The sequence below is a fragment of the Bactrocera latifrons genome, unplaced genomic scaffold, assembly GCF_001853355.1.
Source record: "Bactrocera latifrons isolate USDA-ARS-PBARC rearing strain unplaced genomic scaffold, ASM185335v1 scaffold_92, whole genome shotgun sequence".
In the NCBI taxonomy this organism is placed as follows: Eukaryota; Metazoa; Arthropoda; class Insecta; order Diptera; family Tephritidae; genus Bactrocera; species Bactrocera latifrons.
The window spans coordinates 77,042-103,190 of record NW_017537623.1 but is presented as its reverse complement, the minus strand read 5'-3'; the positions used below and the strand labels follow the sequence as shown (position 1 = coordinate 103,190).

The following is a 26,149-nucleotide window of genomic DNA, read 5'->3' as shown; positions in this document are numbered from 1 at the left end:
TCTGAAGTCCGATGAAATTTTCAGCTGTATCCTTTGGTTACTTTGTCTTTAGTCTGGGAAGAAGCGCTGACACCGAAGGGGACCTATATTTTAGGCGTCAACATTTATAATTGACGAACGAATAATGCTTGTTTTTCAAAAAAAAAAAAAAATAAAATATCAGTTTTGAAAAATAAAATATCACATCTCTTATAAATAGTGCTTTTAGAACTTTGACAGCTTGATTGGTCTCCTTACCAGTCAACGGTTCGTTCGGTTCCAAATAAGTTGATATTTCTTATAGCTGGACCTATCAATCCAGAATTCTACTTTATCGATCGCTATAACTCCGAAAATAAGAACACAAAACTAGTTCTTGGCAAATTATTTCATTACACCTTGTCAGTATTATTGAACTCCCAAAGAGCACCCTATATATTCACTATATGTACCATGGTCTGAAATTAAAGAAATTTCATAGAATTTTAGCAATGTTCCATATGATCTTTAACATTGCAGTACTTGCAAAAAATTCTTCATAAAAATTAATTGATTTCTTCAAAAATAAACTTTGTATAGATACCGGTTATTGTATGTTTCCCGAATGCGTGGCAACACTAATTGAACGCACACAATTACTATGAAATATTAACACAAACACACACAAGCCAATACGCGTATCACCAATAAATCGTGTTATGACGAACGTAAAGCGAGGTGTTTCATATGTGTTGTTGCCATTAAAGAGAGTAGGCGCTCGTGGGCTGCGAGCACTTAGCATTATCGATATTGTTTAACTTACTCACAATTAGGCTGTCGTTGGCTAGCAGTGCTTACTCCACCAAGGGGAGTAACTTAGTACATAATATATGTTATATCACATACTTGTTTATTTATGTATTTATAATCACCAACTATATATGAGAAATCACACTACTTGCGCCATTAATCACCTTGTATAAGCAATAATTCGTTTGCAACAACAACACTTAGCGAAAACACGATTGCAACATTATCGCACGGCTGTCGTCGTTCCACCGATAACAAGCTAATTTAATTATTTCGTGCTGAACCTTTTCACAGTGAAACGGTGAATTTACTAGCGCGTCAGAGCTGAGTTTACAAATTTTGTTGTCACCTGCCGCCGCCATGTGCGATACTGTTATACTTTCAATCAAATTGAACACTTTTTGTTGCACCTTCGCCGTTGCTGGCTGTCACAGTTGGGTTTTTGCCGTTTTCTTTGCTGTTTCGCCTTTGTTTTTCCTGTTTTGCCTCGAAGGATGAGCAAACATCGTATTACAGTGTCTACAGTTACTCAATATAAGCTTAACAATGTGTGTAACTGTATTTGTTGTGCTACTTGTGTTTGTTGTAAACTGATAATTTATTCAGCACACAATAAAGAACGGCACTCTAATGCCGCCTGCCACTGCCATGCACGCCTGTGAGTGTGTGTGTGTTTACACGCAAGTATGTCAATGTGATGCGTTAGATGGCTGTGTGTGTGTGTGTGTCTGTTTGCAGATAACCATTTTATCTGCAGCCGCCAGTGTGCAACCCACTCGCCCCTCTCTCTATAGCTGGCTTTGCAGCCGATACTCGCCGTCACTTTAAATACTGTCTCTTATACACATCTAGATGTGTATAAGAGACAGGTGTGTGTGTGTCTGTTTGCAGATAACCATTTTATCTGCAGCCGCCAGTGTGCAACCCACTCGCCCCTCTCTCTATAGCTGGCTTTGCAGCCGATACTCGCCGTCACTTTAAATATGCGCTTCTGGCTTGTTTGTTTTCTTGAGTATTCTATAAATAGTTTTATGTTGATTGTTGTTGTTATATTGTTCGTCCTGTTGCTGCTGTTTCTGCTGCTGGCAACTTGTAAATCTATTTATCTGCCAGATATTGGTTATTGGTTTTATCTTTTTCTATTTATCTATCTATTGTACATTTTTGTATGAATATTCCTTTTTTGTTACCGCCACACGCTCGTCTTGGCTTACAGACAAACGCACTGTCATATACTTGTATACACACATACAAACAGTCGTTTTATTTTCTTTTATGCTTCCAATTTTGCAGCCCTCAGGGTTTACAATGTTGCCACACTCCACCTAGCTGTGCGAATGGCTTTGCTTGCTTGTTGCAAGGAGCGGATTCAGATTCAATGGTCCATGGGGTGGCTCATTTTCACATAGCTTTAGTTCACTTGCTTGTCGGCAACAAGTTTTTAATTTGTTCTTGCTTTTGCGCTTCAAGTATTTATAAATACAATATACGCCTATAAGTTTTAAATTAGAAATATATATATTTACAAAGTCATTCCCCATACCATATTTGCACTATCATTAGCGATATTTATTTACAGAAATCAATAGGAAATTACTTTGCGTCGCTTACTTGAAAGATTTTCACACTAACTGGAATCGCACCTCGCAACAACCTGGAATGAATTAGTGCTTTTATTTCGGTATTATGCTCCCACCCAAGTTAGAAGAAATACTAATATTACTTCGCCCATGACTCCACTATAATTTCATGCATCAAACCGGTTCATATTTAAAAACAATTTCTCTAAAGCTTTACTGAACTGTCAGTAGAAAGTTTGTAGCTTATCATCCTCTATAAACTACTGGCCTATATTATATTCAGTAGTAAATATAATACCGCAAATGCTAGACTTATAGCTTCGTATCATATGCAATCATCACTTTATTGGAAAAAACCAACAAACTATCTATCTTGATAAGCGCTAAACGTGGACCAATTGGCTGCCTCGGACATATATTACGCAAGAGTATTGATGAGCTTTCCAGAACTGCTTTCATTTGGAACCCAAAACGGCCCAGAAATATTGGACGTCCAAACTCGAAAAAAGTCGGAAAAACTGCGACTTCATTTGGAGCGTTGGACCAGGGAAAATAACATATGTATACATCAAAAAGGGTGCTCCATATCGAGGTTCACTACTTTTTTAAGAAAGAGCATACAAACTGCATATGTAATGGTGAATGTTTATTATCATTTATCAGAACATTATTTGGCACTTAATTTTGAAATTATATCTTTCAAATTTATTTTGCGCAATTTTCGAGCACTTCGACGGGTAACTGGCGAATGACATGCGTGATGTTTAGCTTCAAGGAAACAAAGCGGCATCGTCCGCATAGACTTTAGACTTTACATATCCCTACAGGTAAAGGGATATCACACGATCTTTGGCCAATCGACCGGCCCAAATCGAGAAATTAACTGCTCACCGAAATGTTCCATCAATAAATCCACTGATTGTTGTGTTGTGTGGATCTTAGGCAGCAAATAGTCGGTTAACATGACCGATTGTGAAGAAATATAGACCGATAATTCCACTGGCTCACAAACCACACCTAACCGTTGTTTTTTCTGGATGAAATGGCAGGTCTTGAATCTCTTCAAGTTGCTCTTCGTTCCAAATGTGGCAATTTTGCTTGTTTACATACCCATTGAGCCGGAAATGGATCTCATCGCTGAACAAAAGTTGACTCGAAAAGGTCGGATCTTCTTGGAGCTTTTTAGGAGGTGGAGCGAATTCAGTTCTTTTGCAAGCTATGTTTTCTACGCTTTCAATTTATGAAATTGACTTAAAATTCTCCAAGTCGTTCCATACGTTATCGACGTTTCCGAATCGAATTGCGACGATCTTCGTGTATGCTCTCAGCCTCGGCTGCTTTATTTTCTTCCCGGCACGTAGTCTATTCGGTCGGATTTTATCAAGATGGGTGGTGTAGTTGCGAATAGCATGCTCAGTATTCCGCTTTTGTTGACTACAAGTTGAGCGAAGCGCGCGAAATCTTTCCTTAATCTTTCTTCCTTCTTTATAATCGCCGATATCGGAACACTATTGCAAATAGGTGACATACGAACTGACCGATCGAAATCAAGTGTTTGCATGGGAAATGTTATCATTTGAAAAGTTACCTGCATAAAATTTGGCAACGCTAATATATCTGAAGACACTTTTCGAATCGTACCATTAACACATATAGCTGTCATGCAATATGAACAATCAAAATCAAGTTTTTGTATGAAAACTTCTGTATTTGTGAAGCGTATTCAAGCTTATTTGACACGAAAATACATGCATGCATGACTACATGAACGAAGGGAGCTATAAAACGATTTATAGTTGGAATTAATGCTTCACGTTTCGCATCGTCTATGGACTTGTGGGACACAACGTTGTCTCTATAAATTATAGGCTATTTGCAGTAAAATATGTCACCTTAAAAGTAATTTATTTTCCAAAAACTTAAAATATTAAAAAATCTGAACATACATCTATAGAAGTGAGCAACCACCCTTCCTATCTTCCTCCCACTTTACCACTCCTCTCTCTAACGCCACCAAAAAGTTCGTGATTTTGATTTCAAATTCATGACTATTTCTCCGCTTTAATGGCTCCCATTCATTACTGCACTTTTATTAAACTCATAAATGAACTATTTTTGTCAACGAAAAAATAATAATAATTTAATTTTATAGCTGTCACACAAAGTATATGCTGACTGTGGGTATGTGGCCTCACTGGCTGATTGCCTACGAACCGCTACCGTAAAGCGATTTCCAAATGCATACCAGGTGATGCTCATAAAAATATCAACAGCGGCCAAGCCAAATATGTCGTCCACAGTTGTCGCGTCTGCCAATGCATGGCCACCGGTGGCATTCAAGAGCGCTGCGCATCTCCTACCGGCGCGACCGTATCGCGCTCACATACAACCGCTCTGTACTAGCGTGTGTGCTTAGACATGTGTAGAAGCGCACACGAACAAGGCAATCGAGGTTTCTCCCATGCATGAATAGCAGACTGCAGCCGAGCTGACACACACGACACGTGAGCGCCTCGGCTGTGGAGGTCTTTCCACACACACACACACCCAGGCGCACATGTGCTTGGTTTTTGTGCTCAGCGCATCATAGTAATAAGAACAATATCAGCACGTACAACACACACACACACACACATGCGCACAAGAAACAAAAGCAAACTTAAATGCATTTTTAATCTGGTCTTTATTTTTGGTTTATTTTATCTGAATGCACTTGAATAAGTTTGCTGTTGCCTCCAACTCACCGACACCCATTATATTTACTATATGTGCTCATGTGTTTGTGTGCGTTTGTCTTTATATATATTTTTAGTTTTATTTTTTCGTTTTTGTTTTTTATTTTTTAGATTGCACTTTTGGTTTTGATGTCGCTATCTGTTGGCGCTATCGTTTTTTGTCCTCTATCTGCTGCTGTTGAAAGGTGTTACAGTTAGGAAAGGACATTACGTCCTCTGTATGTGTGTGTGTAGTGCATTTATTTTTTATTTTATGAACATATGAACTCGGCGACTTGCGAATGTGTGTGTAAAAACATTTATATATATTTTATTGTCGTGTATTTTTATGTGTTTGCATGTGTGCGTGTAAGCTTATTTACATGTATTGTCTATATGTATGTGTGAGCAGTTTTGTGCGCCATTTATTTAATTGTGTTTATATGCACTTACAGTTATGTGGAAATTAATTGCCTACAAACCATAAAGTTTCAGATTGAGCGCTGATTTTATTTCAATTATGAATTGAATCTAAAATTTTAAATTCACGCATTATTTTTATCAAGCACATATCTGTCTAATTATACGTATAGTATAATTTTTTTCAAAACAACAGGTTTCGAAAATTTTTTCCAAAACTCATCCGCTCTTAAATGTGTACCAACTACTGTGTAGTTTGTTATTGCTGAACTTACTTTTTCAGTTGTGGAGCTCTAATCAGCGCTATCCGAAAGTGAAGGCGTCTATGAATTCTAAACACAATGCTTTGAAAATGAAACCATTTCAGACTAGATATACTTACATACATCAGTTATAACAAGGAGAAGTTGGTATTTGGAAACTTTGCCAAAAAGCTCTGAGTTTTGTCCCGATCTCCCCACCTTAGGCATTTTTGTTTGATTTCCATGCCATTAAAGTACTATAGGGTTACATGGGCTTACGGATTTCTAAAAATTGAATTTGTTTATTGTGTTATTAAATTATACAACACCTCCGGTATATTGTCCTAAATTTTAAAGTTGATACAAGTAATAGTTTCGGAGATACAGCCTTGAGAACTTGTGCGCTGGAGACTAGCTAAGCTAAGTGTGCCATCTTTAAACAGGTTTTTCTCGAAACTGTGATTTTGAAATCCGTTGGAAGCATTTCTCGAGAACTACTCAACCGATATTCATGAAGTTTTATATAGGTCTTTTAGATACAATTCTTAAAGTCTTGAACGAAGGATTTATTTTTTCGATTTGAGATACAATTTTTAAAGATTTGAACGAAGAATTTTTTTTTTTTCACTATATCAATGTCTGCCAAAAAGCCAATTTTAATTTTTTTTTTTTCCTTCGTCCAAATTCTTAGTTAAGGTTTTAACTGAAACATGTATTTCTATATTTTAGATGATCCTGTAAGATCATAATTTTTTATATGAGAAAAAAGTTCTTGAAAATTTCTTTTTGTTTTACAGGAAGAATAAGACAAGTTCGTACAGGGTTACACCACAACTACTGCCGGCTTGCTTGAGCATCTGGTATAACTTGTTCGATTTGCTTGAGAAGATTGATGAGATTTCCCGAATCGAAGGCAGCTTATATAACAGTCAAATATATGATAAATTCTAATTTCCAGCTTCTATTTTTAACCAATACTAAAATTACTTTAGATTGAACTCAACATAGAACCATTTTATGAAGATTAGTTCTCACAAAATGAAAGGTGTACAGCAGCTGAATAATTTGTCTACTGTGTGCTTCTTGGTTATTTTGGTACACATCATATAGATTGATTATATATAAAATAATCACATTTTAAAATATTATATAATAACGATTTTATCCACAAAACAAAAAATAAAAAAATAACAAAAAAATAAAAAATTAAACAAAAAAAATATTTGTATATTTCGTTAATTTTTTACGCCCAAGCGTATATAACGATCAGCATGACGACCTGAGTCGACTTAGTCATATCCGTCCTTATATATATTATGTACGTGAACTAGTCTCCCTGCTGCTGATTTGTCGGAACCTTTTCGTTGTAAGGAAACCGTTTTTGTTTGACAAAATATTTTCACGAAACTTTACACAGATTATTATCCAAAGCAACGGTAGAGCCTCCAAAGAAATTGTCTAGATGGAATCACTTTAGCATATAGCTGCCATACACACTGGCCGATTTGAACCATATTCTTCTATGAAAAACGTTTGTATTTGACAAGATATTTGCACGAAATTTGTTACAGATAATTGCTTAAAGCAACGACAAAGTTGCCGAAGAAATTATTTAGATCGCGCTGCTGTAACATATATCTGCTTTACAAACTGATTAATTTGGCAGAATATCCTTCTATGGAAAACACTTTTGTTTGACAAATGTCTTTACGAAATTTGGCAAAGATTTTTATCTAAAGCAGTGGTGCCATCTCCTACGAAATTGTTTAGATAGGGCGACTGTAACATATAGCGCGCGTATTTATTAACTGATCGATGTGAATCATATCCTACTATGAAAAACACTTTTGTTTAAAATTTGACAGAAATTTTTGTTGGAATCAACGAAAAAATTTCCGAACAAACCTTTCATATCGGCCAATATATCATTTGCATACATACATACATATCTGCCATACAAACTGATCGATTCAAATAAAGGTCTTGTGTGGTATTTGTTGTTATTAATGAAGGGTTTTATAGCTTCAGTGCAACTGAGTTAACGTTTTTTCAGGTTTTATTCTATTTTTATATTTTTTCTTGTTTTATAATATTTTTTATTTTATTTTTTATTATTTTTTACTTTTTTATTTTTTTTTTATTTTTTACTTTTTTATTTTTTATTATTTTTAAATTTTTTTTTTACCATTTACAATTTTTTTATTATCTTTCAATATTAAATATTTTTATTTATTTTGTGTTACAATTTGAAATTTTTTCGGTATTATCGCTTCCTGCAAAACACCTCAAACGCAAAGTTCTTCCCTTCACAAACTCTTCGTCGCTTATATAATAGCTTTCTAAATTTTTTATCTAAAGCACACCAATTGTTTCGCACAACACTGTCGGCCAATCGTGCATTTACCTGGGAACGCACATATGCAAGCGTTACCTTCGCAGCACGTTATTGGCACACAAATTACAAAAAAAAAAAAAAAAAAACAACAGTTATACATATATGTGTGTGTGTATAAATAATAGCGTGGCACACAAAAGCCGGAAAAATCGATGCAATGTATCCATTATTTTTGTAGATCAGTGACACAAAAACGAGTTCATCCACTGACTCTGTGACTGGGCGACTTAGAATCCGTGTGTAGCTATTGTGTTTTTTGTATGTATGTGTATGTGTTTTTGAAGTGTGTGTGTATGTTTTTCCATGCATGTGTGTATAAGCAAATAGTTGTGTGTGTGTGTTTGTGTTATTGGCATTGTGTGCGACCGAGTGTTGTTATGCACTTTGGCTTTTCCGAATGGCTTTTCATATGCAATCAGTGGAACACTGGTCAGGCTGTAGTTAAACCTGCCGGCTATGGCTAGCCAACAACAAAAACTTTTATGCGCTGTATTATTAGACAATTTTTTCTAACAGTCACATATATGTATATATGTATATATGTATGTAAATGTATATTTTTCCATTATTTTCTATTCACTCACGTTAGTTTTTGCACTCCAATGATTCTATATTTGAATTATAATTCGATTACTTTGAGCGCGCGTTGTTGCTGGGATTTAGATTTGAGCTCGAACTCGCTTTTAAGTTTAGTTTAGAAAGAGTTTATAGTTTTTTATATATGTATATGTGTGTGTTTTTGTAAGCACTAGTATTTTTTCATAAACTACTGATTTTGGTATATCGAACCTTTGCCGCAGAAGACACGAACTTCAACTAACTCGAAAAATATTTCTCTGACACTGACGCTGCTCCAATTTCGTTTATTGCTGCATATGAGTAGTGTATTGTTTTATCTGTGTCCATTTAGATAAGAATAATCTTATCATTTCGTCGATAAGCATATATAGCGCGCTCTTATCTTAAAGCAAATTGTTGATCGTTGCCGCTGGCGAGCCATAAAGCAACACTACAGATGTTTGTTCAGTGAATGGGCAAACATGTGTGTGTGTATATATGTGTGAATGTATGTGTATGGATATGTGTGAATGTATATGTACGAATATATGTGCGGGAGCAGTTTGTGAGTGTTTGCGTTAATGCCAGCGCGCACATGAGCCACAACACAGCAATGAGTATGCACTTTAAAAACCACACACACACTCACACATATCCATAAGCATATTTATATAAGTACATATACACATATATATATATTCACATAGTTTCCTCCACACAACGGCACAGGTAATTCAAGTGACATTTATCGCATTTTTTTAGATCCCGTTCCACGCATTGTTTGGTTTGCAAGTAGATTTTGTACGTCCGGAAACCCAAGCGGTTGCATATAAAAATGCCTTCGTTATTCTTAGTATTGGTTCCATATATTGTTAGTGTATGTATGTGTGTGTGTTTGTTTGCTGGCAGCTCATAGCTGTGTACTTGTTTCCCTCATTTGTGGGTGTAAACATTTACAAGTGTGCGATAAAGTAGAAACGTGAGTTTATGACACTTTGTTGTGCCTGCTCCCCTCTTTTTCTTCGGTGTTGACTAATTTCATAAATTTTACATATCAAATGCTTTTTTGATAAGATTATATTTCGTAAGTGCAATACTTTTGTTTCACGGTAAGTTGAGTATATAGTGCCAGAGTTGATAGGCCTCTATGCGAGGGATTTTCTTACTCGCAGCAATACTCAAAGTCAATGATAAGTCGAAACGAAAATAATAAATATGAATAATAGAGTGACGGTCAGAGCCTAGTTTAAATTTCTCCAATTGCCTCCAGCTAAACAGAAGTTAACATTTCCTGCTGTATATATGTAGATCTATATCTGTCCACTACTCTAAAGCAAACTTCAGTTAGCATAAGCTTAACGTTAAAATTATATAATAGATGGATTGTTCTGCAAGGTAGAATCCGGGAATATTTCGCAATATAACAACATATGAGCTGGACAGTTCAAAGCGCTTACAACAAAACTGTTTATACCCTGAAGAGGATACGTCTGTGGTAGCACCTCATACAAACTGAACGATCGGAATCAGATCTTGTATGGAAAACTTTTTCAATTGACGAGCTATCTTCCCAAACTTAACTCCTTGGAAGAAATTTTTCAGATCGGATCACTATAGCATATAGTAGCCATACAAACTGAAAGATCAAAATCAAGTTCCTGTATGAAAGCTTTGTCTTTTGACGAGATACCTGCACGAAATTTCATTTCGGATTGTTGGCCAAAGCAACGCTACAATCTCCGCAAAGATCACACAACTATAACGTATAGCTGCCATACAAAATCAAATAATTTTATGTAAAACATTTTCTTTTGTGAAGGGTGTTATAATACAGCGTTTTTCCCTTTTTTTACCAAAAATCAAGAAACTTTCTAGTTTCGAGTTTTCATAGAAAAGACCTACATGCTTCAAAATAGACTACAATAACGGTGATAACAGCTGCATTGTTGCCAAATTTCTATCCAACGCACGTTTGCTTGAGATTTGAAAACCAGTATGAAGAGCTAGATGCCAGGTTTGCAGCATAAAAAAGACAGTGGAGATGCATAAGGAATTCGGACTAAAATTTATTCAATTATGTATGCCAATGTTTTCTTTTTTTTTGAAACACAGAAAAAAGTTAGATGAAACCTGCAGCTTTTTTTTCTTGGTTTTCTATGGGAGCAAATAATTTATGATGATCTTAGGACTGAGTAAGCATTTGAGAAGTAAAGTTCTCTTTTGATGAACAAATACCACACTTTTCCTCATCATCCCCGTCCTGCTTTATGGTGCAGATGCATGAACCATGATCAATATAAGATGGAATGGCGTTACGGGTTTAGAAGCAAAAGTTTCTGCGGAAGAAGGAACGATGAACTGTACGTAATATACGATGAAATAGTATCATCGGAAATCTTAAATTGACTAAAACTTTTTTTTAAGTGTTCCGGTCAAGTGTTCGATCAAGAATTACCCGATTTTAGATACAATTTCATATTTCACAAACTTTGTCAGCAATTTATTTCAAATTGATCGAGAAGATACCTGCTTCTTAAATTCCATCATATTATTATCTTTTTTTTTTAATTTAAGTACGTTTTAAATATCAGTGAATATGTATCTGTTATAGGGCAACGCCCAATTTGGTCTCATCTACTGAATACGGGGAACTCTGATTGGGTTTAAATCGGAAAAATATATAGAACAGTATCTAAACTACCTTTATCTGTCATATATATATGTGAAATAATCCACATGGTAGTAATTAGGGTCATTAGCACCAATTCATTTGGTGTTTAAAAGGTTCCAAATTGGTCAAGACCCTTTCTTACCCCCCTACCCTGCAATTATTAATTCTTTTACGCGAAAGAAAATATTTAGCGTTAGAAGACGTGTCAGAGCAGCGGTGCATAAAAATTGCTGACCGTTTTTAAAGCATCTCTTAGAGTTTGGTCGATTCGCTACTCTCCACTGCTTGCGGAAAGCTATATTTTCCAATCATTAATCGAACCTAAAGGAGTTGATTATTTCGATATTCTCCAAATCAAATTCATACGTTTATATAAGAGGAGTATAAAAGCAGTTTGAGTGATAGAATCTACAAGACGCTTATGAAATTTGATAGAAGTCTATGTATTCTTAAGAAATACTTTGGTATGTAATTGTAATATAAATCGAACAAAATTAGCGGTAGCAATTTTAAGTAATGCGGAAATCTTGTACCAGAATCAATGTTAGTTTGTTTTTTTCAGAAAAACACCACGTAATCGGATGGTGCATTTTATGTTGAGAAACTTGATGTGAAAATATCATATCTGTAATATAAGACTAACCTTGTATAATTGAACTTTCTTGTTACAAGGGATATACTACCATAAGCAGCAGTATGAAATCAGTTAACTAATAAGTATCATAGATTTTTCGAATCACTCATTATGTTACTTAGACACTACCGTTAAATGATATTAAGTAAGCTGTGTTCGATTCAAAATAGTAGACTACTAGGATACCGCTGCAAAACTACTTGCATTCGAATATGATCAGACATGCGCATTATCTTCGCGTATGTTCAAAGCTTTTTATGCCGCGAAAATAGACCTACACCCCAATTAGTCTAGATTATTTTCGGAGTTCTAGTTTTATCAAAATTTAAATGTAAGATAAAATGACTGAACCACAGTGAAAGAAACAATGGTTTAAAGTAGTCTGAACTTATGTACGATAAGTGTATAAGTCTTGTCGAACTCTACCTCGGAGTTCCAAGTGTTGTTTAATTTGATAAAATGTCAGAGGGGAGTAAATGAGTGACATTAGTTTTGGTTGAGCCATCGCGGCCAAACGTCAAGTCAATTGGTTTCGTTGTGCTCCTTCTGCGCTTTGTTCTTAAAAAACTGTCTCATAACACCACAAATAAAAAATAATTAGAAAAATAATTACAAAATGTAAATATTTGTTTTTTTCACGTTGTTTAAAATCTTGTCCGTTTATTAGAGGTAAATTTAACGAAGAATTACCTAAATAGTGTTCATGTCTGGTCCTTGGAATGTACTCGTGTCCGGTTATGGGAATGGCTTTGTATGAAAATATTAATGAAAAACGTTAGTTATATGAAATTCTTGCAGTTATGGGAGTTTTTCTGTTATGAGGAATGTCCATAATGCGAAATTCCACTCTATATTTCTACTGTGAATATGTGTATATAGATGTACATATGTCTACTATATTATAAGAAATATATTAGAATTGCTTCAACTTACTCAGTTTCACTATTATCTATACTTTGAATACCATATTTCTATGGAAACATTCAAAACTTCCGTCCTATAAACCGTTAGAAACACTCTTAATATTATTCGATTATTGCTTTTTGTGATTCATAATGCTTCTATTATAATAATATGAAACGCATTTGATTTTTCTGTTATTTATGTAGGCAGGTTGCGCGCGCGATATCCGCTCGATAATGGTAATAAATATAAACTAAACTCAACCGTTCAATAAAAACAAAAAAATACCAATACCAAAGTCAACAGCAAGCGACGTTCAACGAAATTATACGATTACATTGGAAATGGATTGAAGTGCCGGCCACTGGCAGGACGTACACCAACAGGAGCTCCATAGGTATATGGGTGGAGGTGTGTATTTTTGTATGTATGGATGTATGTGTGAGTAGGAAGATATGTATATATATATATATATATATACGTGCAAATATGTATATGCGGCAAGTACAGCGCAAATGTTGTGTGCGGTGTGGTGGCGCCGTATGCGCGTTCACATTAATCGTGGAAATAATCGAATTGTGATGGACAGAAAAACAACTTATTGGTATACGGTACATAGTATGTACTATACATACCGCCATGTATACCCCACATATGCAAGTGTGTGTTTATGTGCGCATATTAAGAGGCATATATGAAATAAAAGTCCAGCTTTTCCATATAGAAATGTACTTGGCCGCGCATACTTACTATGTATGTGTGTAGTTGTAGCGGAAAGTGGGAGGCACGTGAGTGAAAGTTGCATTAAATTGCTTTCTACAATGTTGTGGGCAGTTATATTTTAAATGGGCTGGCAGCCGCCACATAGGCACATACTTATGTACATATGGTTGATGGTGGCAGAGGGTGGCACTTTTCCACATATTTACATCCATTTAGGCATAAATAATAATTATTTCAAATATGTCTATGCCTGAGTGATTAGACTGATATAGACTCATGCTTCTAAAGCAATAATCAATGCATTGGAAAACGTATTTACTATGTCTTTTTGGGACACGCGGGTATATAAATTTTTTCTGAAATTTTGTCAGAGAGAGAGTGAGACATTCCAATCCTATTACTACCTACAAATGAACATATTTCTTCAAATTTTCCCATATAATATATAACTGAATTCCTGTTATATAAACCTTACAATCAAAGCACGTTGAAAACTTAATTTTTAGATTTTAAAGGCAATTTCAGACGGCTATCGTGGCGCAATAAAGACCTCATTGACGATTAAGTCGTCACCGTCATAATTTTTGAAGAAATAGGATCCAATGATTCCACTAGCAAACAAACCAAGTTGTTCTTACCCATGGAACCAGAAATTAGTCTCATGGCTGAACAAAATTTGGTTCGAAAACGTCGGATCTTCTTGAAATTTTCTACATAGCCCATAGGGCGAAATAATGTCACTTCGGAAGGTCGAGCGGCTTCAGTTCTTTTTGTTGCCCAATCAAGTCTGCGGGTCATCGTGTATACTCGCCGCTAAGGCTGCTATAGTTTCTTCACTGCATGGTGGACATGGTCTGTTCGGTTGAATATTATCTTATAATGAATGCTGGGTCTCAAGATGGGTGGTGATGTTTCGAACAGTATACTCAGTGGGCCGATTATATTGACCATAAGTTGAGCGCATCGCACGAAGCATATTCTTTACAAAACGTGGACAATTCGTAAACGATGTTCAGGTATAAATTTCTGCTAAAAAATATTGAAGAAAAATAAAACGACTGCTTGATACGATTCACGTATAATTTCAAAATAGTCTATTGAAAAGAGTATTTCTACTTTAATCATCCGTTGTAAGTATATACTTTATCGGACATTCCACATTTTCTTCTGGTCATTATAAACTTTTTAACAAACCTAATGTATTCTGCTCAGGATATAATAATTGCCTGAACCACAAGTCGAGTACAAACGAGAGTTAAACTAACTGTCTAACTAGAGGCGAAAACTTAATTGAAATTAAAAGTCACATTTAATAACTGGCTTATGGCTGAAGAGGGGGTATAAATCTACAGAGGTAGCATATTTGAAAGGAAGTTGTTTACGAACGTATAACGGGCCTTTACATTAGTTTGGAAGGGCTAGATTTTAAATATAGTGTATTCGAACATAGAATCATATATGATTACAGTGGCCTACCAATAATTGTTTTCTAAAATTAATTTTAAAAATTATTTGTTATAATTAGGCACCTTCTCTAAAGTTAAGACAACTAATGGAAGCAAGCAATAAATATTTTTTATATCTTTTAAAATAAAATTTCCAAGAGGGGCAGCTGTCAAACCAGCAGTCAGAGTAAACATGGTTTTGACATTTGTATTCAGTAGACTTTCAAATGCTACCATGGCAGAGACTTACAGTGAAACAACTTTTAAAAGTTATCAAAATTGATTTATAAAGTGGTGCGCAAAATTTGGTGTATATTTTCTCCTTTGAATAATTTTCATCATGTACTTGGAAAAATTTTCTCTTATGGGATGGGTTTGAAAGAATAAAATTCGATATGTGAAGCATAATACCATTTGGTAGAGGCTTTGAAAGCTGACTTTCATTGAAAGAACTTACTTTTAAATGGTTGGATTACTCTTGTTTGGCCAAAAGTAATATTGGTGCACACTCTATTAAAGCTGAAGTGGGACCAAATTTATCGCCAATGGACAATAATAAGAGCGCAGGGTAAGTGGCTTTTTGATTTTTCACGTGTATGGTTTCAGAGGCTGGGCAATAGGTAATACAATACGTGAAACCTCTACTTTTTTCGGATGAATTTGTTGACGGAATCATATCAAGAAATGAGACAAAAAATACGCCACCAAAGTCAAGTTATTTGGCTACAATAAAGTCCCTTTGCATCTGAATAAGTCAAATAAATGCCTTGTACTGATAAACTGGTTACCAGGTAGGTAAATTCAAAATTCGTCTCATTATTTTAGAAATAAAGTGCTAATATCGCAACAAAGTTTGATAAAGTGATATGAAGTGCCCGAAGCAACATAATTACAATTGAGCTATGATCAGAACCATCTACTTAAGACTTTCCTCTTCTATAGTGAACGCCCGTTTGAACGTACCCTAAATGATTTTGGGTTATGCTATCAAATCATTGGTCAAATAAAAGTCCATGTACTTGTAAATTACTCCGACTTCACTGTTGCGATACCCGTTTTGAATTCCCACAAGTGCTGGCAGTCAAAAAAAAAAAAAAAAAAAAAAAAAAAAAAAAAAAAAAAAAAAAAAAAAAAAAAAAAAAAAAAAAAAAAAAAAAAAAAAAAAATCGAAATTGAATTTATGCTCTTCAATGTCGATTTACTCAGCGTGACTATAGAAAATGTTTTGCTTGGCATATCCACTTGCACCTAATAGGAAAGGCGCCAATATCGTACCTGGGCATGCAGTGTTTTCCAAGTCACCAAGGTATTGACGGAAAATGTCACTTGTGCCAGTTATTGTTCGATAATTCATTAAAAATGTATACAAGAAAAAGTTAAGTGCCGGCCACACGGAAAATTCCACAGCCAACCGCAAGCTAACCACATTCAATATATATTTCAATATATGTCTGTATGTATGTATATATATATAATGTATAAGTATGTGTGAGTGCATGCATATGCTTAAGAATTGCCGCATTCAAAATGTCACCCGCAAATCAAAGGCAAATGCCAAACCCAAACTAACCAATAAGGAACCGGTGGTCGGAGTGTCGTTTCAAAGTCAAAACACAATTTCGTGGCTTGTTGACCACAACTAATAACATACAATGAACGGATACGAATTTGGTTCAGATCCAAAATAAATGCATCGTACATATTGGTTTGTACCGCAGTTGGGTACCACATATGCCCTGCGGCAGCTTCTTCGTCTGTCAGTTGGGGTGCTCCCCGCTATATTCTCTCTCAATTCGATTATTTGAGCAGGAGCGCATTGGTTTAGAATAAATTTCAGGTCCTTTTACAGGGTGGAAAGTATTATTCATTCAAGTATTGATCTGTTGCGAGAAACATATATGACAGTTCCGGTTTGACATTCAGAAAACTAATTTTTTGTTCAGACAAAGACCTTCGGAAATCATATTGCGGATCATAACCCCGAAATTCATAAATTTTCTGGTACTTTCAATAAATCTAATTAGTTTGGCATAAAATTATATATATTTATATCCATCAACTTTCCGCAGCCGAGCACGAGTTTGATAATCTTAGAAAATATTAGACCTGTAAGTAAATCACTATTCCTTGTAGAAAATTCGGCCATAACCTTAAATACTATGGCATACGCCCACGTGTACGATTGCTTTCTGCTTCTGCGGTTAATAGTAAACAAATAGCCTTAGAACAATAAGACAATTGTTACTATAGACGTAGCAATTTGTCAGGCAGGTATTTGAAGAAGTTGTAGGTGGGGCAATGCGGCCCAAGGCATATGCAAGGACATTTGTGTAAAGCGTCGTCAATGGTAGGTAAATGTATGATATTTATTGATTTCTACGTATATTTATGTAATTATATCCCATATAGCAAAATTAGTCGCCATCTGTTGTGGAACCTTGTCGTGGACGAATTACTGGTGTTGTTAACTAACAATGGAATCTGCTGGCAAGGATTTTCGGGCAACAATGTTATCATAGCCAGAGTAAAATTTGAGGACACTGGCTGCAATGTCGTACAAATGGGACTAGGCCTGCCTAAGGTATGGTGCAGTGCAGTGGTGAACTAACCTTTTGTAAACGACATTCGCCCCGAACCTAACGCTAGGAGGCAGGGTGAAAGAGATGACTAATATGGTAAAACTTTTGGTCTCACGTTGGATTCCACTCTGCAGTTCGAATGGTCAAAACTACGGAGGAACTTATAGTGTGCAATCGGCTTGTTGCTGGATCCTGAGGTTGTCAAGAAGGCTGTATACCATAACCGAGCGACCGATTATCACTTTAGAGTGGTGGTTTGGTCTGCAAAAGCAACGCAGACTTCGGTCGGATTTTAACTATAAATTTTCTTTATAAAACCTCCAAGCCAACTGTCGCAAAGAACGTATCGCTAAACTAAGCGATAGTCAAGCGGCACTCTAAGCGATCTTTGGGTACGAGATCAAATCGCTATTGGTGCGGGAGTGTATACAACGACTAAATAGTCTATTAGAACGTAACCAAGTGCAACTTATTTAGGTGACAGCTCAGAAAGGGAATGAACTGACTGATAAGCTTGCCCGCTTCGCAGCATCAACCAACATGGTACTAGGACCGTATCCTTTTATTGCGTTTGGTCCCTACACTATAAAGGAGCTGCTCCGCAAAGATGAAGCAGTGGTTAAGAAGAAACATTGGTAAAACTCCAAGTTACTTGCCAAGTTACTAATGGGTGGTTTAGAAATATAATCAATTTCCCAAGAGAAAACTCAGGCTACTTGTCGCCTTCTACACTGGTCATTGTAAGCTCAAGAGCACTTATATAACATAGGCCTAGCTTCTTGTGTGAATTACCGATTCTACAACTTGGAGTCTGAAAATCCAGAACACCTGCTAATTGACTGCGCAGCTGGCTGTATGCTTAGGAAAACAGTTCTTGGATTCATGTTCCCAAATAGGGATCACATCGCTCCAATAGCACCTGGCAGTATATTGGAATTTATCAATTTGCTGAGGCTAGGTGACAGCTTGTGACAATTTGTGCAATTGTCTTTCATTTTACTTTTTCAAAATATACTGAACAAAAACGTCAAACGACGCTTTAAAACATACAATATCTCAAAAATAGGAGAAGTAACAATTTTTTTAATATCTAAAATGATCTTCTTACTGAAATCGCTGTTGTTATACGATTCTTAAATATTAAAAAAAAAAATATAAAAAAAATAATAAAACTTTAGGAACCCCTGCTATTCGGCTGCAGAATTTCTCACACATGTTAATCCATATTATTGTTAACTGGGTTAACTCAATTCGAGCGCCATTTAACCGCTATTCGATGCAGGCACAATAATTATTTTCGACAACCAAAGGATTTTACCGCAGTTACGTCGATTCTCCTTGTTAGATTGACTTGACTTGGGTTATTTTTGTAACTGATTGCATGCCGTTCGACCACGATAATATGTTTTATGATGCATACAACTGTACATTTGTTTTCTTACATCGTATAGCTATAGATATACTATATAGAGCTATGTTTGCTGTAAGCTGTCGACCACAGAACCGGTAACGAAGGGAAGTGCTCCTTTAGCTGGTCAATAATTTTGTGACAAGTTTGCTGTAATTACCGCATACAAGTGAAGCATACTCGGTGTATTAACCATACAATATGATTGTGATGTGTGCGTATTAGGGTGTATAATATGTTGTTGTTTTCGCTGTATGAATTTTGTATAGCAATTTATTGACGAGTCATGCGTTGACGTGGATTATCGGTGAGTGGGTTGGTCGTTGGTTATGTGGCTACCACCAGGTTGGTTGTGACTTCGAAGTGTGTTGCGGACAAACTTTAAAATTGAAAAGAAAGTTGTTGCTAGCATATTAGCGAACAGTCGGCAAGTAATTTGGAATCTAATTGGAATATTTTGGTTGAGAAAATCATTGGCGAAAGCCAGCAGGCGTTAAATGTTAGAGGTGCCACCATTTGTATGGAATGAGAGATCACATGCAACATATTCAAGGTAAAAACTAATAACTGCAGTATTAAATTAGTAAAATGAAATACCGAATGGGGTGTTCAACAACAGCCACTTGGTTTTCACAAAGCCACTTGGCCACAAATCTTTACACATTTTGAATAAAAAATATTGAATTTTGTATAACCCGATTAAAGGAATCTAATCGGTTTATAAGGAGTAGCTGTCTAAGTACTATACTAGCAGTTTCATAAAAGTTCATAATTTATTAGTATAGAACCATTTTGTGACTAAGAAACTTTCATGTTACTCGCGAAGTAATAAGGAAGTGAACCCCCTCTCTAGGTGGATGCTCACAGACAACTGTCTCAAATATTAGTTGACAGAATACGGACTCAACATCACTGTGAATACCGCCTCATACCAGATCTAGCTATAGAACCCTGGGCAAATGTGCAAAACGTAAGATTTCTTGAAATACTGAAAATATCTCTTTACAAGCCAGTTAAAAAGCACGTCTCGTTAATAGAGGAAGAAGGATATTGTCATCAACAAAATCGCGGAGCGATAACAATTTGGATGCGTCATTTAGCAGGGTGTACCTTTTGCAACTGGAGTTTCGAGAAGTAGTAGTTAAAGTGTACTGGGGAGAATATACCACCCTGTGGAACCCCTTGTTTAATTCTTCTCTGTTTGGAGTTTTTATCACGAACTAGTACGGCTGATTGACGAACATTCAGATGGTTCAGTTCATAGTTCACCTTTCCAGTTCTGGAGGGAGCGTAGATTTTTCTTGTTTCATCCACTCTTTTCAATAAACCTAGAAGAACTATTTTTTTTTTTGTAGTATTTTAAGCGTCATAAATATTTAAAGTTTTTGCCAAAGCTGCTTTTTTAAAATCTAGTAGAAGTAGGTTATATTATTACATTCTGGTTTCCAAAATTATAAACTAACTAAAAAACGAGCGCTGAATAATTTCCTATCAGTTGATATACATAAAATCAGGCAAGTTTCTTATAAATTTTCAGCTAATTTGTTATTATAGAGAAGAATTCAGATTTTAAAAAACTCATGAGTATCCTCATGGCAGGCTAGAGGACATTAAATAATTCAAGACTTCATAAAAGTGTTTTTTATAGATTTTATGAATAAGGACAGCAATTATAAATCGAAATTGTGAAACACGCCAATTTATGATATTTTGATATTTTTTTTGGAAAAAAAAATTTTTTTAGTTCTTGTTTTTGCAGAAATTTTCAAGTTTTTTTTTGCATTTTCAAAACTTTGCCAAAAGCATCGTAACTCAATATTGACATATATATATATATGTAACTATATATATATGTAACTATATATAGATGTATATGTGCACTACCAGTACACAACCATATATCTGTCAATTCGTGCCACTTATTGGCACCGGCAATGCAAAATAAAAATCACCATTAAAAAGAACTGATGCTTTCCTTTTGCACACTCACCTACCAAAAGCTGCCGCCACTCGTAAATGCTCGCGTTCGATGCGAATTAATTACTTATCAAAAAACAAAAAAAAAAAAAAAGGAAGAAAACGTCATAAATTTCTGAAATTTATGCCATACATTTGTCGTGGATCGGCCAATGGCAAATCGAATTGAGGGAAAATTTAAAATATAGCGCACATCTGCGGCGGAAAAGCAACGCACAGTCACACACATACACATATATAAATTATATATATATAATACACAAATACAAATCGAATACAAATCGAAAACGAAACTTTTTACTTAATAGCTTTCCTTGATTTTAATTTTTTCATTTTCCTTTTTCTAATTTGTTTGAATTATGTCGCATTTTTTCGTTTTCAACAACATATTGTGGGCCGGTTTGTGGGTGTGCATGTATGATTGTTTGTGCATATTATGTGTGTAGGTAGGTATGCCTCTATGTATGTCTCTTAGTTTAATTTTGTGATTATTTGTCAATTTGCGCCGCCAACGCATTCTCGACGACCTGCCGGTCAATTGCGACAGAAAAAGAGGCAAAAGCTAATGATTTGGATATACATATATATATATACACACATATGTGCATACAAATATATTCCTATACAATGTACCTCAAATATTTGAATGTTTTTGTCAAAATACTATAAGCAAAATTTGAGAATATGTATATTACTTTGAAGGGGCTTTAGGAGAGAATTTTTTTTTAAATATTTGTTTCTAAGATGTTTATACTTTTGTTATTACTATTATTTATATTAGCAATGTTTTTTTTGTTATTTATTTTTTAATTTTTTACTGCACAAAACATATTGGCTCCAAGTCATTTATTTGGTATTAATAAATATAATTTTTGACTTCCCGTTTGTTATTGAAAACCTACCGAATAACAAATCGCCACCTAAAACGCAAAACAACTGTCATCAAAAAAATTTCAATTCATTTTTTTATTACTTACATTTTACTTCATCATATTACACTTATGTAACATAAAATTTTCAGTTTCAGCTGACAGATATAACCAATACATAACCAAATTATAACGAATATATAACCAATATATAAGCAACTTATAACCAATATGTAACCACTTTATAACCAATCCTAAAATTTTGTTTCAATATGAGTGGTTTCTATTAAAACGGTTTTCCTTCGCCCTAAACTTATGAAAAGTGATGTTACGTCATTATATATTTTAGTTGACGATAAGTATATACTATATATAAAATTATATGGCAGCATTGGTAGCCACTTCATCGAATACTATCTTCAACTCATTTCGTCCCATATAATTGTCATAAAGTAGTCCAAGACCCACTCGCTTGTATGCCAGCGCCATTGTTTCTGTTATGTTTAGTTGGAGAACATGACATATTCGCTTTCTCCACAATTCAAAAATAGTGTTTCTATTAATAATCCGCATGTTATTAAAATTAGATATATTGACTTTTCGTTTGGGTACTGAATCTACATCTGTGGGTGTTTCCAAATATTTTTCTTGTTTTCGAAAAGTGTTTTTGTTTTCCAAAAATAAATAACAGATTGTGTACGTGACAACGCAAAACTCAAAAATGGCTTGTAATGAGTAGCGACATTTTCCATATGCATGTAGCTGTAAATTGTTCAGTATTTTTCTAACACTGATAATACTTTTGGAATTGATTGGACATTGAACACTCTTTTTGAGACGCATGCTTCAACTATATTTTCAAAACATTTGTAATAATTCTTGATAGTATTCAAAAAGGCATAGAGAAATTCTGTCTGCAGAGTACAAGAGTTGTGAAATAATATTTTAAAGTTGAATTCTCGATCCAAACTACTTACGTGTAAATAATTATATCACTACAGTTTCAGATAATGAGTAAGTTTAGGTTAAATGGTTAATCTTAAAAAGTATATCTGAAAAAAAGTCAAATATTTTAGGTTAGGTTAGATGGCTGATCAGGGATCGCAAGTGTACGTTTATATATGTAGTCCTTTATGAATCCATAGAAAAGAAGAACTCCTGTGTTTGAACTTAAAAATTAGCTAAACGCTTAGTAGCCAATATGAATTTGTACAGACATTTCATTTCCACTCTCGCTAGTTCGGTGGGATATCTGAAGGTATGCGCTGCCAAGTGTTTAAGTGACCTCCTAAAGGGGGGACTTCTTCCATACAGCTTCTGCAGATGGCGTCTGGTAAGATTCCCAACCTTACAGCATGAACGCTGATTGGGTAATGGTCTGTTAAGTGCCACAAAACTTGGAAGAGGCTAGCCTTACTGATGGCGAAAAGATCAATAGATCTCTTGCGATCGATCTTGGGCCAAAACGCTTTTGCGATATCGTATGTAGCGATGGCGGCGTAGCGCTGGTCAAGCTTCCGCGAAGCGCAGCTATTCCGGATAGTGGAACACAATACACCCAATTCTACCGATAGCGGTTCTAGGATGCCTTATAGTATTATAGTACCCTCGGTAGACGGCTCTTGCGAAACAACGAAAGCAACATTTCGGATCTTTTATATTCAGTCATCGTTGTGAACCCTAATAGAAAGCCTGATAAAAAAGTGATGAGTCCTAGGCACTTTTTAAACACATGAGAGTTCAGGGCGATCTTAAGGATCATTGATATCACGACGGGTGTGTGTGAGGCAATACCTTTTCCTAGTTGGTATTTATGACAGCCATTACTTGATTTATATTCAGTTTTGGTTGTCCATTTCATAGTGAATATGATTACTTCAGAATACCTTTTGTAAATCATGTATAAATAGTTCAGTTCGATGCATCATTCGTTGGGTTCAATATTGAATATTATATTCGTACAACCATGGATCGGTTTCGCAAAATGATTACTCTTGTGGAATTGACGCTTTTGCTGCTCTGGAACAGAGTATCGAAAAAGACCCGAATTAGTACATCCACTATAATGCTTTGTGTTGAGTTTTTACTTAATAGAAGATTTCACGAAAGAATCTCTGTTTGCGGGTATAAAAAATCCAATTCGTGCTAGCGTTGAAGCAGAATGAAAATCAAGCACGTCGCACGTTTGATGAATGAGTCCAAAAGGAAATGCCATCGAACGCAATTTTCCCAAGAAAATTTTGTTCTACGAAGAAGCTCTCTAGAATATTTACATTAAAGTCATTGTTTGTCTCGCTTTATGGGCAGGAGGAATCACTGGTCTATATTCCTTTAAAAGTGATATCGGTTATAATGGCGCAATCAATGGGAAATGCTATAAATCCATGGTTAATGACATTCTCATACCTCAACTGGAGAATATTGATGTGGACGACTTCATTGCTCCCAAGAAACATGCCTTAAAATCCAAACATACCATAAAGCCAAAGAAATAATCAATACATTGAAGGAAACTTTTAGTGAGCTCACTATCTCTCGTGCTGGGCTATTTTCGTGGTCTCCAATAAGTCACTTATCTACGCAAATAACCCTGAGACGAGTGAAGGATTTGAAGGGAATATAAAGTCCCAAATGCTGCAAACAGTGGTCGAGAATCGGGTCTCTCGGCTAAAATGTATTCGAGCAAAGCATAGGAATCCATTGATATGTCAAAAGTATTTGGCTTAATATTTATTCATTCTCTCGTATGACGGTTCAAACGATTAGTGCTGAACAAGTATAATGTACTTTTAACCGAGTGGCAAGTTCTTTTGCAGCTAGGATATTTTTATTTTCAAGTTAGTCCGAAGTTCATGTTTGAGGTGGTGACTAAGGGATATTTATGTTACAATTCATAAAAATTTCTATATTTGCTTAAAAAAATCACCTTAGTAAACATCAAGCAATTTTGATAAGCAGAACTGTAGAGCAAAATAATGACGAAGAAAGCACAGCAAAAGCCCTTGCCAATATCTTTATGTATTTTTTGTCAATTGTATTTGATGATTTTTACTTACCTGCATCGGAAATAAATTACTTCATATAAATCACATGACTCTCACTCACTGACTCATTTAAATAATTAGCAATGAGACTTGCATAAAAAAATTAGAGCTAGAGAAAGACAACGCGAGAAAACATCGACAAGTGAAATTTCAAAACACCGCATAGAAAAACACAAACAAAGCGTACTAGAAAATAAACAACAACAAAATAATATTGCTTCTCTTTACCACTTGACTGGTGAAGTGCGAGGTCACATCTTCGGTACAAGCAATTATAGTACAAAGAGTACACGAAAACACGACACGAGTGAACACATTGAAAACGATATATACACGACGATCACAAGAAACACTTTATAAATAGCAGCAACTACACGAACTTTTCCTTTTGACGCTATTTACCCTTTTTGAATTTTCTCTTTTTATTATTTTTGTAAAAAATATACACTCCTCCTAAGTGCAGGCTACTTGAGGACGAATTTCCATTATGTTTGCACTATGCGCGATGCGATTTCGGAATGAATTAAATTGATTGGGTGTGCTTTTGCTGCGCGCCAACACTTCCCGAGCGCGAGTGGTCGCAAGCACAACGGCATTGCCGAGAGTTGTGCCAGTGGCAAGCGACTCTTTGGAAATACATGTCGGTATGTAGCAGATGCGCAGCGAACACAACGCGAATAGCGAATGCGTTGCGAGTGCGACAGCATTAAGGATCGTTGAGTGATACTCGTAGAGGGTGCGTGTCACATAAGAGTGCCGATGTTTCGATCGACAAGCGATACGCAACAACAAAGTGCTTGACAGATGCGCCACGGAACATTGCACTGCTGACGATTGATGGAGATCACAGGCGGAACAATTAAATGCGGATGATATGCACTTCGACGGTAGATCGGCGAGTACGCGAAGACGCATTGAATTGCTCAAGTGCCGGGAGAAGTCAGGCGATATTACACCTTAAAGTACGATACGCATACGATTTTTAATTATATTATATTAATACATATAAATTATTGTTACAAAGAGAATACGAGTAGTATTGGTTTTCGGACGCGAATAAGAGGAGAAGCACAAACAACTTGTGCGCTGCAGGTAAGACAATCGGCGTCCGCGCGAATTCACTATAATAGACAGCGACGTTTTGATAGCGCTCGACGCTCACGCTGCCTCGCCGCGCCAATGCTGCCTACATAGTATATATACGAGTGGGCTAATCAAA

At 35.6% G+C, this 26,149-nt stretch overlaps 1 protein-coding gene across 4 annotated transcripts in view; it reads right to left on the bottom strand.

Annotated features, from left to right (window-relative positions):
- LOC108977608 (CUGBP Elav-like family member 2) overlaps positions 1 to 25,025 on the bottom strand; it is a 184,246-nt gene extending 159,221 nt beyond the window's left edge. For 3 of the 4 annotated variants that reach the window (XM_018947362.1, XM_018947366.1, XM_018947368.1), the window contains exon 1: positions 8,704 to 8,902. The gene's annotated coding sequence lies outside the window, so the exon portion shown is untranslated. Of the gene's footprint in view, positions 1 to 8,703; positions 8,903 to 24,942 lie in introns of those variants that run through there. The other variant, XM_018947363.1, reaches the window with a different exon arrangement.
- Between the last annotated feature and the right edge of the window lie 1,124 nt (positions 25,026 to 26,149).